At 49.2% G+C, this 15,819-nt stretch overlaps 1 pseudogene; it reads left to right on the forward strand.

Annotated features, from left to right (window-relative positions):
• The first annotated feature begins 463 nt into the window (after window positions 1–463).
• LOC123427375 lies at window positions 464–3,902 on the forward strand (annotated as a pseudogene).
• The last annotated feature ends 11,917 nt before the right edge of the window (window positions 3,903–15,819 follow it).

The raw sequence follows: 15,819 nt of genomic DNA on the forward strand, positions 1-15,819 counted from the left end.
TGACTGCATCGCAGACCTCGTCATGCGTGAGCTCGAACGGGTTGGTGCCAGATTCACTTGGAGCAACCGCTAGGCAGACCTAAAGATGTTTGTTTTGGACCAAGTATTTGTGGATCCGAAATGGGAGCTAAAATGTCCCTTTGCCTCCCTTCGGGCCATAAACCGCATTGGATTGGATCACGCTCCCCTTCTGCTCCCCTCGGAGAACGATAGACCCCCTCCTCCGCCGAGATTTAGGTTTGAGGCCTTTTGGCTTAAGCAGGCTGGATTTTATGATGCGGTGCATGCTCGATGGGTAGCAGCGCGTGTCTCCCCCCACCGCTCTGTCTCCACCATCGACTCCTGGCGGCTCTGTGGCTTGGCTGTCAATTTATGAAACTTCGGGCCTACTCTTTGGTCCTGGCTTCGGACGAGTGGATCATCTGCTACGACCTTGAGGACCATCTCGCAGTGATCTACTCCGATGAGGAGGCTTTCTGGCTCCAGTGTGGAACCCCAGCGCTGGGTTCTGCAGGGTAATGCCAACACCGCCTACTTCCAGGCCATTGCGAATGGCCGCCGTCGTCGCAACTCCATCCCTCTCCTTTGGGACGGAGAGACCCTGCTCCAGTGCCCTGTTGAGATTCGAGCGCACGTAGATGGATTTTTCAAAGCCCTATTCTTATCCTCCCCTTTGGGAGGGTTGTCCCTGGCACAGTCCTTCTGGGATATGCACCAGTGCGTATCCGACTCGGAGAAAGCAGTGATAACGTCTTCGCTCTCTGAGGACGAGGTATGGGTGGTCATCAAGGGTATGAACCCCGCTTCCGCTCCTGGACCAAATGGTCTCCCGGTCAAGTTCTTCCACAACTTCTGGGATGTGATCGAGCCAGAGGTGATGGCTCTGTTTGATGAATTCTACATGGGTTCCATTGACCTCTCTCGCCTCAACTTTGGGAACATTACTCTTATTCCCAAGGTGGCGAGGGCCTCCGACATCCGCCAATTCAGGCCAATCACGGTGATCAACGTGATCTTCCGTATCTTGGCTAAGGGGTACACCAATAGGGTGACCCAGCTAGCCGACCGTATTACCCATCCTAATCAATCGGCCTTCATCCAAGGCCGATTCATCCTCGATGGGGTCTTAGCCTTCCATGAGGTCCTGCATGAGGTGCGCCCTAGGCGACAGCGTGCGGTCTTCCTGAAGATCGACTTCCACAAGGTTTATGATACCGTCCATTGGGACTTCCTTTGGGAAGTGCTCCTCCAGAAGGGCTTTGATGACCGGTGGGTGACCCGTGTTTTGCAGATGGTTTCATTTGGCCGATTCGCGGTTAACATCAACAGGAAGGCTGGGTTGTACTTCCGCACTCAGTTTGGGGTTAGGCAAGGAGATCCCTTCTCCCACTTCTTGTTTAACATGGTGGTGGACGCCCTTGCCACCATCCTAGATAAGGCCAAGGCGGTCGGCCATATTCATGGTGTTGATACTCATCTCGTAGGAGGGGAGGGGTTTTCCTCCTGCAATATGCGGATGACTCAAGATTAACTTCGACAAAAGCAAACTAATGATCCTTGGCCATTCTCCCGACGAGGCCCGCCTCATCACCGATCGCCTTAACTGCCAACTTGGGTACTTCCCCTCTTCCTACCTGGAGGTACCCATTAGTGACTCACGCCTCTCTGCCGCTGACCTGCGGCCTATGCTGTCTAAGCTCCAACACTGAGTTGAACTGTGGCAAGGCCGATGGTTGTCCAAGGCGGCCATAACCGTGCTCATCAACACCTCCCTGTCTAGCCTTCTTATTTTCATGATGAGCTTCTACAGTCTCCATGAGACTTTGCATCATGAGATTGCCAAGTACCAGTCTAGATTTTACTGGGCTTGCGAGGGCGATAAGCAGAAATACCACATGGTCAGCTGGCCCGACATCTGCAAGCCCTGCAACCAGGGTGGTCTGGGGATCATGTTGTCCAAGCGTATGAACATCGCCTTGCTGACTAAATGGCTTTGGAGGATTGCCAATGGTGACGGTGGCCTTTGGCTTGACATCATTAGGAGCAAGTACCTTCGGGGCGAGCCGCTGGCATTCTGCCAATGCTCCGAAGGCTCGCAATTCTGGCAATTGATCATCGAGTTGCTCTTTGTCCTTCGCATTGGCTCTTCCATCTTGATTGGATCCGGGTCCGCTACGCAGTCTTGGTTTGATTGATGTGCTGGTGAATTGTTGTTCGCCATTCGATTTCCGGTTTTATTCTCCATCGCGGTGGAGCCTAGGACCTCGGTTGAGGTCGCCCTTATGGATCATGGGCGCCTTGCGTTCCTCCGCCCTTTCGGGCCGCCTGAGCTCGCGGCCTGGGATGAGATGCTGGAGTGCATCGCCCTTCGCTCGCCCGACGTCGACACTGCCACGGACCGCATGTCCTGGTGCGTGGAGCCCTTGGGCCACTTCTCCGTTCGGTCTCTGGATCGGTCCATCGCCCCTTAGTCTGCCCGAGAGGCCCTCATCGATGTGTGGAGCATTAGGTTACCACTAAAGATCAGAATCTTCATGTGGCAATGGATCTAGGGTCGGGTTCCCTCTCGGATAGAGGTGCTCAAACGCAATGGCCCTGGAGACGGGATCTGCCCCCTGTGTGACATGTTGGAGGACTCCAATCACATCTTCTTCACTTGCATCACTGCTCAATTCCTTTGGAGTTGCTTTCGCGAAACCGTCGACGGGCAATGATCAATACCAATGTACCTGACATGTTCACGGAGATTCAGTTTGTCCCCTTGTCGGCCCTCCACATTAGGTGGCTGACCATCGGGGTGCTCACGTGGACTCTCTGGATTGTTCGCAACAAGCTAGTCATCCATCATGTGCCCCTTCATCGTGCCACTGATGCAATTTTTAAAATGTGTGGTTTCCTGCAGCTCCGGCGGCCGCTTAACCGCTCCTCCGACCGAGACACCATCAATAATATCATCGCCAACCTTCGTCTGATGGCTCTCCGCTTGGCGCGCCCACTTCCGCCGCCACCTCCGGAGCCAGATTAGCCTCACATGGTTTTGACATCCTCCCGATGTTGGGTTTGGGTGTGGGTGTGTGTGTGTTTTTCTTACGACTGATTAAGTTGTGCCCTCAGCGGTATCCTTTGCTGGTGTCTTGTGCTACTTATGTGCGTGCATGTGCGTTTGTTGAACTTGTGACGTATGTTGTGATTTGACGGTTTTCTTTATTTATAAAGCGGGACAAAAGCCTTTTTCGGTAATTAGTGAATTAGACAAATCTTTGTCTTATCTCTACTATGAAAGGTGGATTTGTCGTCGTGATGGTTCCACATCCACTCCCACCCTCGATCGCACTTACTAAAAAAGAATCGATGCACGAAAAACTAGTCCATGTTCCCACCCTTTGTCTCTAAGAAAAAGAAACTGCCGCCACACAAACACATCCCACACCCACCTCTACCCAACCCCTTGCTCCCGATCTTGGCTTTGTCCTGCCAAAAATCATCGCCACCAGAGAGAGAAAGGAGCGCAACCGAGGAACCAAGGAGGAGGGCGTCGCTTCGCCACCCCCACCTTTGTCTCTACCGTGGCATACGCGGCGAGCCCCAAGCCGCGGGACACCGGGCGCGACCACCCCTGTCGTTGACTACGCGGGATAGGAAGAGCAGGGCCGCGGGCGCCAATGCAGGGGCCGGCGAGGGTGGCAAGGAGAACGCCTGCCCCGAACCCGCCCCCACCCCGAGGCGAGCTCCTATTTCGTTTCCGTGTAACCCGCTCGAGATGCGCTGAACGCTACGGTTTATTGCAGGTGGAGGTGGAGTACATGCCGGAGAAGCCCGACCTCGGCGCCGAAGACCCCCTCCTTCTCTTCGATCATGTATGGCCCAGCCACCGCTCGCCACCTCTCCCTCCGGTGCGATAGCCGGGGCCACACTTGTTGGGTAACGTAGCATAAATTCAAAATTTTCCTACGCCATATTCAGATCTTCCTATGCAGAGACCAGCAACGAGAGAGGGGTGAGTGCATCTTCATACCTTTGAAGATCGCTAAGCGGAAGTGTTGCAAGAACGCGGTTGATGGAGTCGTACTCGCGGCGATTCAGATCGCGGTGTGATTCCGATCTAGTGCTGAACCACGGCACCTCCGTGTTCAACACCCTACAGCCCGGTGACGTCTCCCGCACCTTGATCCAGCAAGGAGGAGGGAGAGGTTGGGGAAGATCTCCAGCAGCACGACGGCATGGTGTGGATGGAGAGACGAGGTCTCCCGGCAGGGCTTCACCAAGCACCGTGTGAGAGGAGGAAGGAGGGGAGCAGGGCTGCGCCGAGGGAGAGAGAAAACTGTGTGCAAAACAGCCCCAAAACCCTCTCTATATATAGGAGGAGGGGAGGGGGGTGTGCCACCCCTAGGGTTCCCACCCTAGGTGGTGCGGCAGCCCCCTAGATGGGAGGTGCGGCGGCTAGGGCAGGGAGAGGGGGTGGCGCACCCCTAGGTGGGCCTTGGCCCACCAGCGCCTAGGGTTTCCCCTCCCTCCCTCTTGGTTGCACATGGGCTGGGTGTGGGGGGCACACCAGCCCGCCTAGGGGCTGGTTCCCTCCCGCACTTGGCCCACGTAGCCCTTCGGGGCTTGTGGACCCTCCCGGTGGGCCTCCATAACCCTTCCGGTGGTCCCGGCACTTTGCCGGTGGTGCCCGAAACATTTCCGGCGTCCAAACTCATCCATCCTATATATCAATTGTTGGGTTATGTAGCATAAATTCAAAATTTTCCTACGCATATTCAGATCTTCCTATGGAGAGACCAGCAACGAGAGAGGGGTAAGAGCATCTTCATACCTTTGAAGATCGCTAAGCAGAGGCGTTGCTAGAACGCGGTTGATGGAGTCGTACTCGCGACGATTCAGATCACGGTGTGATTTCGATCTAGTGCCGAACTACGGCACCTCCGCGTTCAACACACGTGCAGCCCGGTGACGTCTCCCGCACCTTGATCTAGCAAGGAGGAGGGAGAGGTTGGGGAAGAACTCCAGCAGCACGATGGCGTGGTGTCGATGGAAAGACGAGGTCTCCCGGTAGGGCTTCGCCAAGCACCGGCAGAGAGGAGGAGGAAGAAGGGCAGGGCTGCGCCGAGGGAGAGGGAGAAGTCTGTCTCCCAAAGGCCAAACCCCCTCTCTATTTATAGGAGGAGGGGGAGGGGCTGCGCCACCCCTAGGGTTCCCTCCCTAGGGGCCGGCGGCCATCAGATGGGAAAAGGGGGGCGGCGGCTAGGGTGGGGAGGGGGTGGCGCACCACCTAGTGGGCCTTAGGCCCACCTGGCTTAGGGTTTGCCCCCCCTTTTCTCTCCCCCACGCATTGGGCTGAGTGGGGAGGCGCACCAGCCCACCTAGGGGCTGGTTCCCTTCCCCACTTGGCCCACCTTACCTCCCGGGGTCGTTGCCCCCCGTCCACCTCCGGTGGTCCCGGTACGTTACCGGTGATGCCCAAAACACTTCCGGTATCCGAAACCATCCGTCCTATATATCAATCTTTACCTCCGGACCATTCCGGAGCTCCTCGTGACGTCCGGGATCTCATACGGGACTCCAAACAACTTTCGGTAACCTCGTATAACAATTCCCTATAACCCTAGCGTCATCGAACTTTAAGTGCGTAGACCCTACGGGTTCGGGAGACAGGCAGACATGACCGAGACGCCTCTCTGGCCAATAACCATCAGCAGGGTCTAGATACCCATGGTGGCTCCCACTTGCTCCACGATGATCTCATCGGATGAACCACGATGTCAAGGATTCAATCAATCCCGTATACGATTCCCTTTGTCTGTCGGTATAGAACTTGCCCGAGATTCGATCGTCGGTATACCTATACCTTGTTCAATATCGTGACCGGTAAGTCTCTTTACTCGTTCCGTAGCACGTCATCGTGTGACTAACTCCTTAGTCACATTGAGCTCATGATGATGTTCTACCGAGTGGGCCCAGAGATACCTCTCCGTCACACGGAGTGACAAATCCCGATCTCGATTCGTACCAACCCAACAGACACTTTCAGAGGTACCCGTAGTGCACCTTTATAGTCACCCAGTTACGTTGTGACGTTTGATACACCCAAAGCACTCCTACGGTATCCGGGAGTTGCACAATCTCACGGTCGAAGGAAAAGACACTTGACATTAGAAAAGCTTTAGCATACGAACAATACGATCTAGTGCTATGCTTAGGATTGGGTCTTGTCCATCACATCATTCTCCCAATGATGTGATCCCGTTATCAATGACATCTAATGCCCATGATCAGGAAACCAAGATCATCTATTGACTAACGAGCTAGCCCACTAGAGGCTTGCTAGGGACACATTGTGATCTATTTATTCACACATGTATTATTGTTTCCTGTTAATACAATTATAGCATGAACAATAGACGATTATCATGAACAGGGAAATATGATAATAACCATCTTATTATTGCCTCTAGGTCATATTTCCAACATCAATCTTTACTTCCGGTCCATTCTGGAGCTCCTCGTGACGTCCAGGATCTCATCCGGGGCTCCGAACATCCTTTGGTAATCTCGTATAACGATTCCCTATAACCCTAGCATCATCGAACCTTAAGTGTGTAGACCCTACGGGTTCGGGAGGCATGTAGACATGACCGAGACACTCTCCAGCCAATAACCATCAGCGGGATCTGGATACCCATGGTGGCTCCCACATGTTCCACGATGATCTCATCGAATGAACCACGATGTCAAGGATTCAATCAATCCCGTATACAATTCCCTTTGTCTGTCGGTATAGAACTTGCCCGATATTCGATCGTCGGTATGCCTATACCTTGTTCAATCTCGTTACCGGTAAGTCTATTTACTCGTTCCATAGCACGTCATCGTGTGACTAACTCCTTAGTCACATTTAGCTCATGATGATGTTCTATCGAGTGGGCCCAGAGATACCTCTCCATCACACGGAGTGACAAATCCCGATCTCGATTCGTACCAACCCAACAGACACTTTCGGAGGTACCCGTAGTGCACCTTTATAGTCACCCAGTTACGTTGTGACGTTTGATACACCCAAAGCACTCCTACGGTATCCGGGAGTTGCACAATCTCACGGTCGAAGGAAAAGACACTTGACATTAGAAAAGCTTTAGCATACGAACAATACGATCTAGTGCTATGCTTAGGATTGGGTCTTGTCCATCACATCATTCTCCTAATGATGTGATCCCGTTATCAATGACATCTAATGCCCATGATCAGGAAACCATGATCATCTATTGACTAACGAGCTAGCCCACTAGAGGCTTGCTAGGGACACATTGTGATCTATTTATTCACACATGTATTACTGTTTGCTGTTAATACAATTATAGCATGAACAATAGACGATTATCATGAACAGGGAAATATGATAATAACCATCTTATTATTGCCTCTAGGGCATATTTCCAACAGTCTCCCACTTGCACTAGAGTCAATAATCTAGTTACATTGTGATGTATCGAACACCCATGGCATTATGGTGTTGATCATGTTTTGCTCGTGGAAGAGGTTTAGTCAACGGGTCTGCAATATTCAGATCCTTGTGTACTTTACAAATATCTATCACTCCACTCTGGACATGGTCCTGGATGGAGTTGTAGCGGCGTTTGATGTGCTTTGTCTTCCGGTGAAACCTGGGCTCCTTGGCTATGGCAATGGCCCCAGTGTTATCACAGAAGAGTGTCATTCGACCCGACGCACTTGGAACCACTCCAAGGTCGGTGATGAGCTCCTTCATCCAAATTCCTTCATGAGCTGCTTCTGAAGCAGCTATGTACTCCGCTTCACATGTAGATGCTGCCACGACTTCTTGCTTGCTGCTGCACCAGCTCACTGCCCCACCATTCAACACATATACATATCCGTTCTGTGACTTAGAGTCATCCGGATCTGTGTCGAAGCTAGCATCGACGTAACCCTTTACGACGAGCTCTTCGTCACCTCCATAAACGAGAAACATTTCCTTAGTCCTTTTCAGATACTTAAGGATATTCTTGACCGCTGTCGAGTGTTCCATACCTCGATCACTTTGGTACCTCTCTACCAAGCTTATGGCAAGGTTTATATCAGGTCTGGTACACAGCATGGCATACATTAGAGAGCCCACGGCTGATGCGTAGGGGACAGAACTCATCTTCTCTCTATCTGCTGCCGTGGTCGGCGACTGAGTCTTACTCAATCTCACACCTTGCAAAACTGGCAAGAACCCTTTCTTTGAGTTTTCCACATTGAACTTCTTCAATATCTTGTCAAGGTATGTACTTTGCGAAAGACCTATGAGGCGTCTTGATCTATCTCTATAGATCTTGATGCCTAATATGTATGCAGCTTCTCCAAGGTCCTTCATTGAAAAACTTTTGTTCAAATAGGCTTTTATGCTCTCCAACATCTCTATATTATTCCCCATCAATAATATGTCATCCACATACAGTATGAGGAAAGCTACACAGCTCCCACTCACTTTCTTGTACAGACAGGCTTCTCCGTAAACCTGTATGAACCCAAACGCTTTAATCACCTCATTAAAGCGAATGTTCCAACTCCGAGATGCTTGCACCAGCCCATAGATGGAGCGCTGGAGCTTGCACACTTTGTTAGCATCCTTAGGGTCGACAAAACCTTCTGGTTGCATCATATACAACTCTTCCTTAAGGTTCCCGTTAAGGAACGCTGTTTTGACGTCCATTTGCCAAATTTCATAATCATAAAAGGCGACAATTGCTAACATGATTCAGACTGATTTCAGCTTCGCTACGGGAGAGAAAGTCTCTTCGTAGTCAACTCCTTGATTTTTCCGAAAACCCTTTGTGATAAGTCGAGCTTTGTAAACGGTTACATTACCGTTTGCATCAGTCTTCTTCTTGAAGATCCATTTATTTTCTATGGCTCGCCGGTCATCGGGCAAGTCCACCAAAGTCCATACTTTGTTCTCATACATGGATCCTATCTCGGATTTCAAAGCCTCAAGCCATTTGTTGGAATCCAGGCCCGCCATCGCTTCTTCATAGTTCGAAGGTTCACCGTTGTCTAACAACATGATTTCCATCACAGGGTTGCCGTACCACTCTGGTGCAGAGCGTGCCCTTGTGGACCTTCGCGGTTCAGTAGTAACTTGATCCGAAGCTTCATGATCATCATCATTAACTTCCTCTTCAGTCGGTGTAGGCGCCACAGGAACAACTTCCCGCGCTGCGCTACTATCCTGTTCGAGAGGGGGTGTAATTACATCATCAAGTTCTACCTTCCTCCCACTTACTTCTTTCGAGAGAAACTCTTTCTCTAGAAAGGATCCGTTCTTGGCAACAAAGGTTTTACCTTCGGATCTAAGATAGAAGGTATACCCAATAGTTTCCTTAGGGTATCCTATGAATACGCATTTCTCCGCTTTGGGTTCGAGCTTTTCTGGTTGAAGTTTCTTCACATAAGCATCTCAGCCCCAAACTTTAAGAAACGACAACTTAGGTTTCTTGCCAAACCATAGTTCATACGGTGTCGTCTCAACGGATTTAGACGGTGCCCTATTTAAAGTGAATGCTGAAGTTTCTAATGCGTATCCCCAAAATGATAGCGGTAAGTCGGTAAGAGACATCATAGATCGTACCATATCTAATAAAGTGCGATTACGACATTCAGACACTCCGTTGCGTTGCGGTGTGCCAGGCGGCGTCAGTTGTGAAACGATTCCACACTTCCTTAGGTGTGTGCCAAACTCGTGACTCAAATATTCTCCTCCACGATCAGATCGTAGACACTTGATTTTTCTGTCACGTTGATTCTCGACCTCACTCTGAAATTCCTTGAACTTTTCAAATGTCTCAGATTTGTGCTTCATCAAGTAGATATACCCATACCTACTCAAATCATCAGTGAGAGTGAGAACATAACGATAGCCACCGCGAGCTTCAACGTTCATTGGACCACATACATCAGTATGTATTATTTCCAATAAGTCGGTTGCTCTCTCCATTATACCTGAGAATGGAGTCTTAGTCATCTTGCCCATGAGGCACGGTTCACATGTGTCAAATGATTCAAAATCAAGAGACTCTAATAGTCCATCAGTATGGAGCTTCTTCATGCGCTTAACGCCGATATGACCTAGGCGGCAGTGCCACAAGTATGTGGGACTATCATTATCAACTTTACATCTTTTGGTACTCACACTATGAATATGTGTAACATCACGATCGAGATTCATCAAGAATAAACCATTCACGAGCGGAGCATGACCATAAAACATATCACTCATATAAATAGAACAACCATTATTCTCTGACTTAAATGAGTAGTCGTCTCGCATTAAGCAAGACCCGAATACAATGTTCATGCTTAAAGTTGGTACTAAATAACAATTATTAAGGTTTAAAACTAATCCCGACGGTAGATGTAGAGGTAGCGTGCCGACGGCGATCACATCGACCTTTGAACCATTCCCGACGCGCATCGTCACCTCGTCCTTGGCCAGTCTCCGCTTATTCCGCAGTTCCTGCTTTGAGTTGAAAATGAGAGCAACAACACCGGTATCAAATACCCAGGAGCTACTACGAGCGCTGGTAAGGTACACATCAATAACATGTATATCACATATACCTTCGACGTTGCCGGCTTTCTTATCCGCTAAGTATTTGGGGCAGTTCCGCTTCGAGTGACCTTTTCCCTTGCAATAGAAGCACTCAGTCTCAGGCTTGGGTCCATTCTTTTTCTTCTTCCCGGCATCTGGCTTACCGGGCGCGACAACAGCTTTGTCGTCTTTCTTGAAGTTCTTCTTACCCTTGCCCTTCTTGAAACTAGTGGTCTTGTTGACCATCAACACTTGATGCTCTTTCTTGACTTCTACTTCTGCAGACTTGAGCATCGAGTACAACTCGGGAATGGTCTTCTCCATCCCTTGCATGTTGTAGTTAAGCACAAAGCCTTTGTAGCTTGGTGGGAGAGACTGGAGGATTCTGTCAATTATAGCATCATCCGGAAGTTCGACTCCAAGTGAAGTGAGACGATCGTGTAACCCAGACATTTTGAGTATGTGCTCACTGACAAAACTGTTCTCCTCCATCTTACAATTAAAGAACTTGTCGGAGACTTCATATCTCTCGACACGGGCATGAGCTTGAAAAACTAGCTTCAGCTCTTGGAACATCTCATATGCTCCGTGTTGCTCAAAACGCCTTTGGAGCCCCGTTTCTAAACTGTATAACATGCCACACCTAACCACAGAGTAGTCATCACTCCGCGTTTGCCAGACGTTCAGAATGTCCTGGGCTGCTGCGGGAGCGGGAGGGTCACCTAGTGGCGCATCAAGGACATAAGCCTTTTTAGCTGCTTCAAGGATGAGCTTCAAGTTGCGAACCCAGTCCGCATAGTTGCTACCATCATCTTTCATCTTGTTTTTCTCTAGGAATGCGTTGAAATTGAGGTTGACGTTGGCCATCTACAATATTTATAAAGACAACTTTTAGACTAAGTTCATGACAATTAAGTTCATTTAATCAAATTAAGTATGAACTCCCACTTAAATCGACATCCCTCTAGTCATCTAAGTGATACATGATCCATGTTGACTAACCCGTGTCCGATCATCACGTGAGACGGACTAGTCACCATGGTGAGCAACTCCATGCTGATCGTATTCAACCATACGACTCATGTTCGACCTTTCGGTCTCTTGTATTCGAGGTCATGTCTGTACATGCTAAGCTCGTCGAGTCAACCTAGGTGTTTCGCGTGTGTAAATCTGGCTTACACCCGTTGTATGCGAATGTTAGAATCTATCACACCCGATCATCACGTGGTGCTTCGAGACAACGAACCTTTGCAATGGTGCACACTTAGGGGAATACGTTCTTGAAATTTTAAGAGGGATCATCTTATTATGCTACCGTCATTCTAAGCAATAAGATGTAAAACATGATAAACATCACAATGCAATCATATAGTGACATGATATGGCCATTATCATCTTTGATCTTTCGATCTCCATCTTCAGGCATCGCATGATCATCATCGTCACCGGCGTGACACCATGATCTCCATCATCGTGTCTCCGTGAAGTCGTCACGCCAACTACTACTATCACTACTACTATAGCTAACCGTTAGCAATGAAGTAAAAGTAGTAAGCACATGGCATTGCATCTCATACAATAAATTAAGACAACTCCTATGGCTCCTGCCGGTTGTCATACTCATCGACATGCAAGTCGTGAAACCTATTACAATAACATGATCATCTCATACATCATACATGCAACATCACAACTTTGGCCATATCACATCACATGTCAAACCCTGCAAAAACAAGTTAGACGTCCTCTAATTGTTGTTGCAAGTTTTACGTGGCTGATTTGGGTTTCTAGCAAGAACGCCTTCTTACCTACGTGACAGCCACAACGATGATACGCCAAAGCTATTTACCCTTCATAAGGACCCTTTTCATCAAATCCAATCCGACTAGAGTAGGAGAGACAGACACCCGCTAGCCACCTTTATGCACGGTGTGCATGTCTGTCGGTGGAACCAGTCTCACGTAAGCATACGTGTAAAGTCGGTCCGGGCCGCTTCATCCCACAATACCGCCGGAAAAGAATAAGACTAGTAGCGGAAAGAAAATTGACAAATCATCGCCCACAACTTTTGTGTTCTACTCGTGCATAGAATCTACGCATAGAAAACCTGGCTCGGATGCCACTGTTGGGTTACGTACCATAAATTCAAAATTTTCCTACGCATATTCAGATCTTCCTATGGAGAGACCAGCAACGAGAGAGGGGTAAGAGCATCTTAATACCTTTGAAGATCGCTAAGCGGAAGCGTTGCTAGAACGCGGTTGATGGAGTCGTACTCGCGGCGATTCAGATCGCGGTGATTCCGATCTAGTGCCGAACTACGGCACCTCCGCGTTCAACACACGTGCAGCCCGGTGACGTCTCCTGCACCTTGATCCAGCAAGGAGGAGGGAGAGGTGTTGGAATTATGCTCTAGAGGCAATAATAAATGTATAGTTATTATTATAATTCCTGTATCAAGATAATAGTTTATTATCCATGCTATAATTGTATTGAATGAAGACTCATTTACATGTGTGGATACATGGACAAAACACCGTCCCTAGCATGCCTCTAGTTGGCTAGCCAGTTGATCGATGATAGTCAGTGTCTTCTGATTATGAACAAGGTGTTGTTGCTTGATAACTGGATCACGTCATTGGGAGAATCACGTGATGGATTAGACCCAAACTAATAGACGTAGCATGTTGATCGTGTCATTTTGTTGCTACTGTTTTCTGCGTGTCAAGTATTTATTCCTATGACCATGAGATCATATAACTCACTGACACCGGAGGAATGCTTTGTGTGTATCAAACGTTGCAACGTAACTGGGTGACTATAAAGATGCTCTACAGGTATCTCCGAAGGTGTTAGTTGAGTTAGTATGGATCAAGACTGGGATTTGTCACTCCGTGTGACGGAGAGGTATCTCGGGGCCCACTCGGTAATACAACATCACACACAAGCCTTGCAAGCAATGTAACTTAGTGTAAGTTACGGGATCTTGTATTACGGAACGAGTAAAGAGACTTGCCGGTAAACGAGATTGAAATAGGTATGCGGATACTGACGATCGAATCTCGGGCAAGTAACATACCGAAGGACAAAGGGAATGACATACGGGATTATACGAATCCTTGGCACTGAGGTTCAAACGATAAAGATCTTCGTAGAATATGTAGGATCCAATATGGGCATCCAGGTCCCGCTGTTGGATATTGACCGAGGAGTCTCTCGGGTCATGTCTACATAGTTCTCGAACCCGCAGGGTCTGCACACTTAAGGTTCGACGTTGTTTTATGCGTATTTGAGTTATATGGTTGGTTACCGAATGTTGTTCGGAGTCCCGGATGAGATCACGGACGTCACGAGGGTTTCCGGAATGGTCCGGAAACGAAGATTGATATATAGGATGACCTCATTTGATTACCGGAAGGTTTTCGGAGTTGCCGGGAGTGTACCGGGAATGACGAATGGGTTCCGGGAGTTCACCGGAGGGGGGCAACCCACTCCGGGGAAGCCCATAGGTATTTGTGGGGGTCACACCAGCCCTTAGTGGGCTGGTGGGACAGCCCACCAAATCCTATGCGCCAAGGAAGAAAAATCAAAGGAAGAAGGAAAAAAAGAGGAAGAAGTGGGAAGGGGGAAGGACTCCCTCCCACCAAACCAAGTAGGACTCGGTTTGGGGGGGGAGAGTCCTCCCCCTGGCTCGGCCGACCCCTTGGGGTTCCCTTGGACCCCAAGGCAAGGTCCCCCTCCCTCCTCCTATATATATGGGGCTTTTAGGGCAGATTTGAGACGACTTTCTCACGGCTGCCCGACCACATACCTCCATAGTTTTTCCTCTAGATCGCGTTTCTGCGGAGCTCGGGCGGAGCCCTGCTGAGACAAGATCATCACCAACCTCCGGAGCGCCGTCACGCTTCCGGAGAACTCTTCTACCTCTCCGTCTCTCTTGCTGGATCAAGAAGGCCGAGATCATCGTCGAGCTGTACGTGTGCTGAACGCGGAGGTGCCGTCCGTTCGGTACTAGATCGTGGGACTGATCGCGGGATTGTTCGCGGGGCGGATCGAGGGACGTGAGGATGTTCCACTACATCAACCGCGATCTCTAATCGCTTCTGCTGTACGATCTACAAGGGTACGTAGATCACTCATCCCCTCTCGTAGATGGATATCACCATGATAGGTCTTCGTGCGCGTAGGAAAATTTTTGTTTCCCATGCGACGTTCCCCAACAGTGGCATCATGAGCTAGGTTCATGCGTAGATGTCTTCTCGAGTAGAACACAAAAGGTTTTGTGGGCGGTGATGTGCGTTTTGCTGCCCTCCTTAGTCTTTTCTTGATTCCGCGGTATTGTTGGATTGAAGCGGCTTGGACCGACATTACTCGTACGCTTACGAGAGACTGGTTTCATCGTTACGAGTAACCCCCTTTGCTCAAAGATGACTGGCAAGTGACGGTTTCTCCAACTTTAGTTGAATCGGATTTGACCGAGGAGGTCCTTGGATGAGGTTAAATAGCAACTCATATATCTCCGTTGTGGTGTTTGCGTAAGTAAGATGCGATCCTACTAGATACCCTTGGTCACCACGTAAAACATGCAAGAACAAAATTAGAGGACGTCTAACTTGTTTTTGCAGGGTATGATTGTGATGTGATATGGCCAATGATGTGATGTGATATATTGGATGTATGAGATGATCATGTTGTAATAGAAATATCGACTTGCACGTCGATGGTACGGCAACCGGCAGGAGCCATAGGGTTGTCTTTATACTAACATATGTGCTTGCAGATGCGTTTACTATTTTGCTAGGATGTAGCTTTAGTAGTGATAGCATAAGTAGCACGACAACCCCGATGGCGACACGTTGATGGAGATCATGATGATGGAGATCATGGTGTGGCGCCGGTGACAAGAAGATCGTGCCGGTGCTTTGGTGATGGAGATCAAGAAGCACGTGACGATGGCCATATCATGTCACTTATGAATTGCATGTGATGTTAATCCTTTTATGCACCTTATTTTGCTTAGAACGACGGTAGCATTATGAGGTGATCTCTCACTAAAATTTCAAGACGAAATTGTGTTCTCCCCGACTGTGCACCGTTGCTACAGTTCGTCGTTTCGAGACACCACGTGATGATCGGGTGTGATAGACTCAACGTTCACATACAACGGGTGCAAAACAGTTGCGCACGTGGAACACTCGGGTTAAGCTTGACGAGCCTAGCATGTGCAGACA

Source organism: Hordeum vulgare, chromosome 2H (genome assembly GCF_904849725.1).
Source record: "Hordeum vulgare subsp. vulgare chromosome 2H, MorexV3_pseudomolecules_assembly, whole genome shotgun sequence".
NCBI lineage: Eukaryota > Viridiplantae > Streptophyta > Magnoliopsida > Poales > Poaceae > Hordeum > Hordeum vulgare.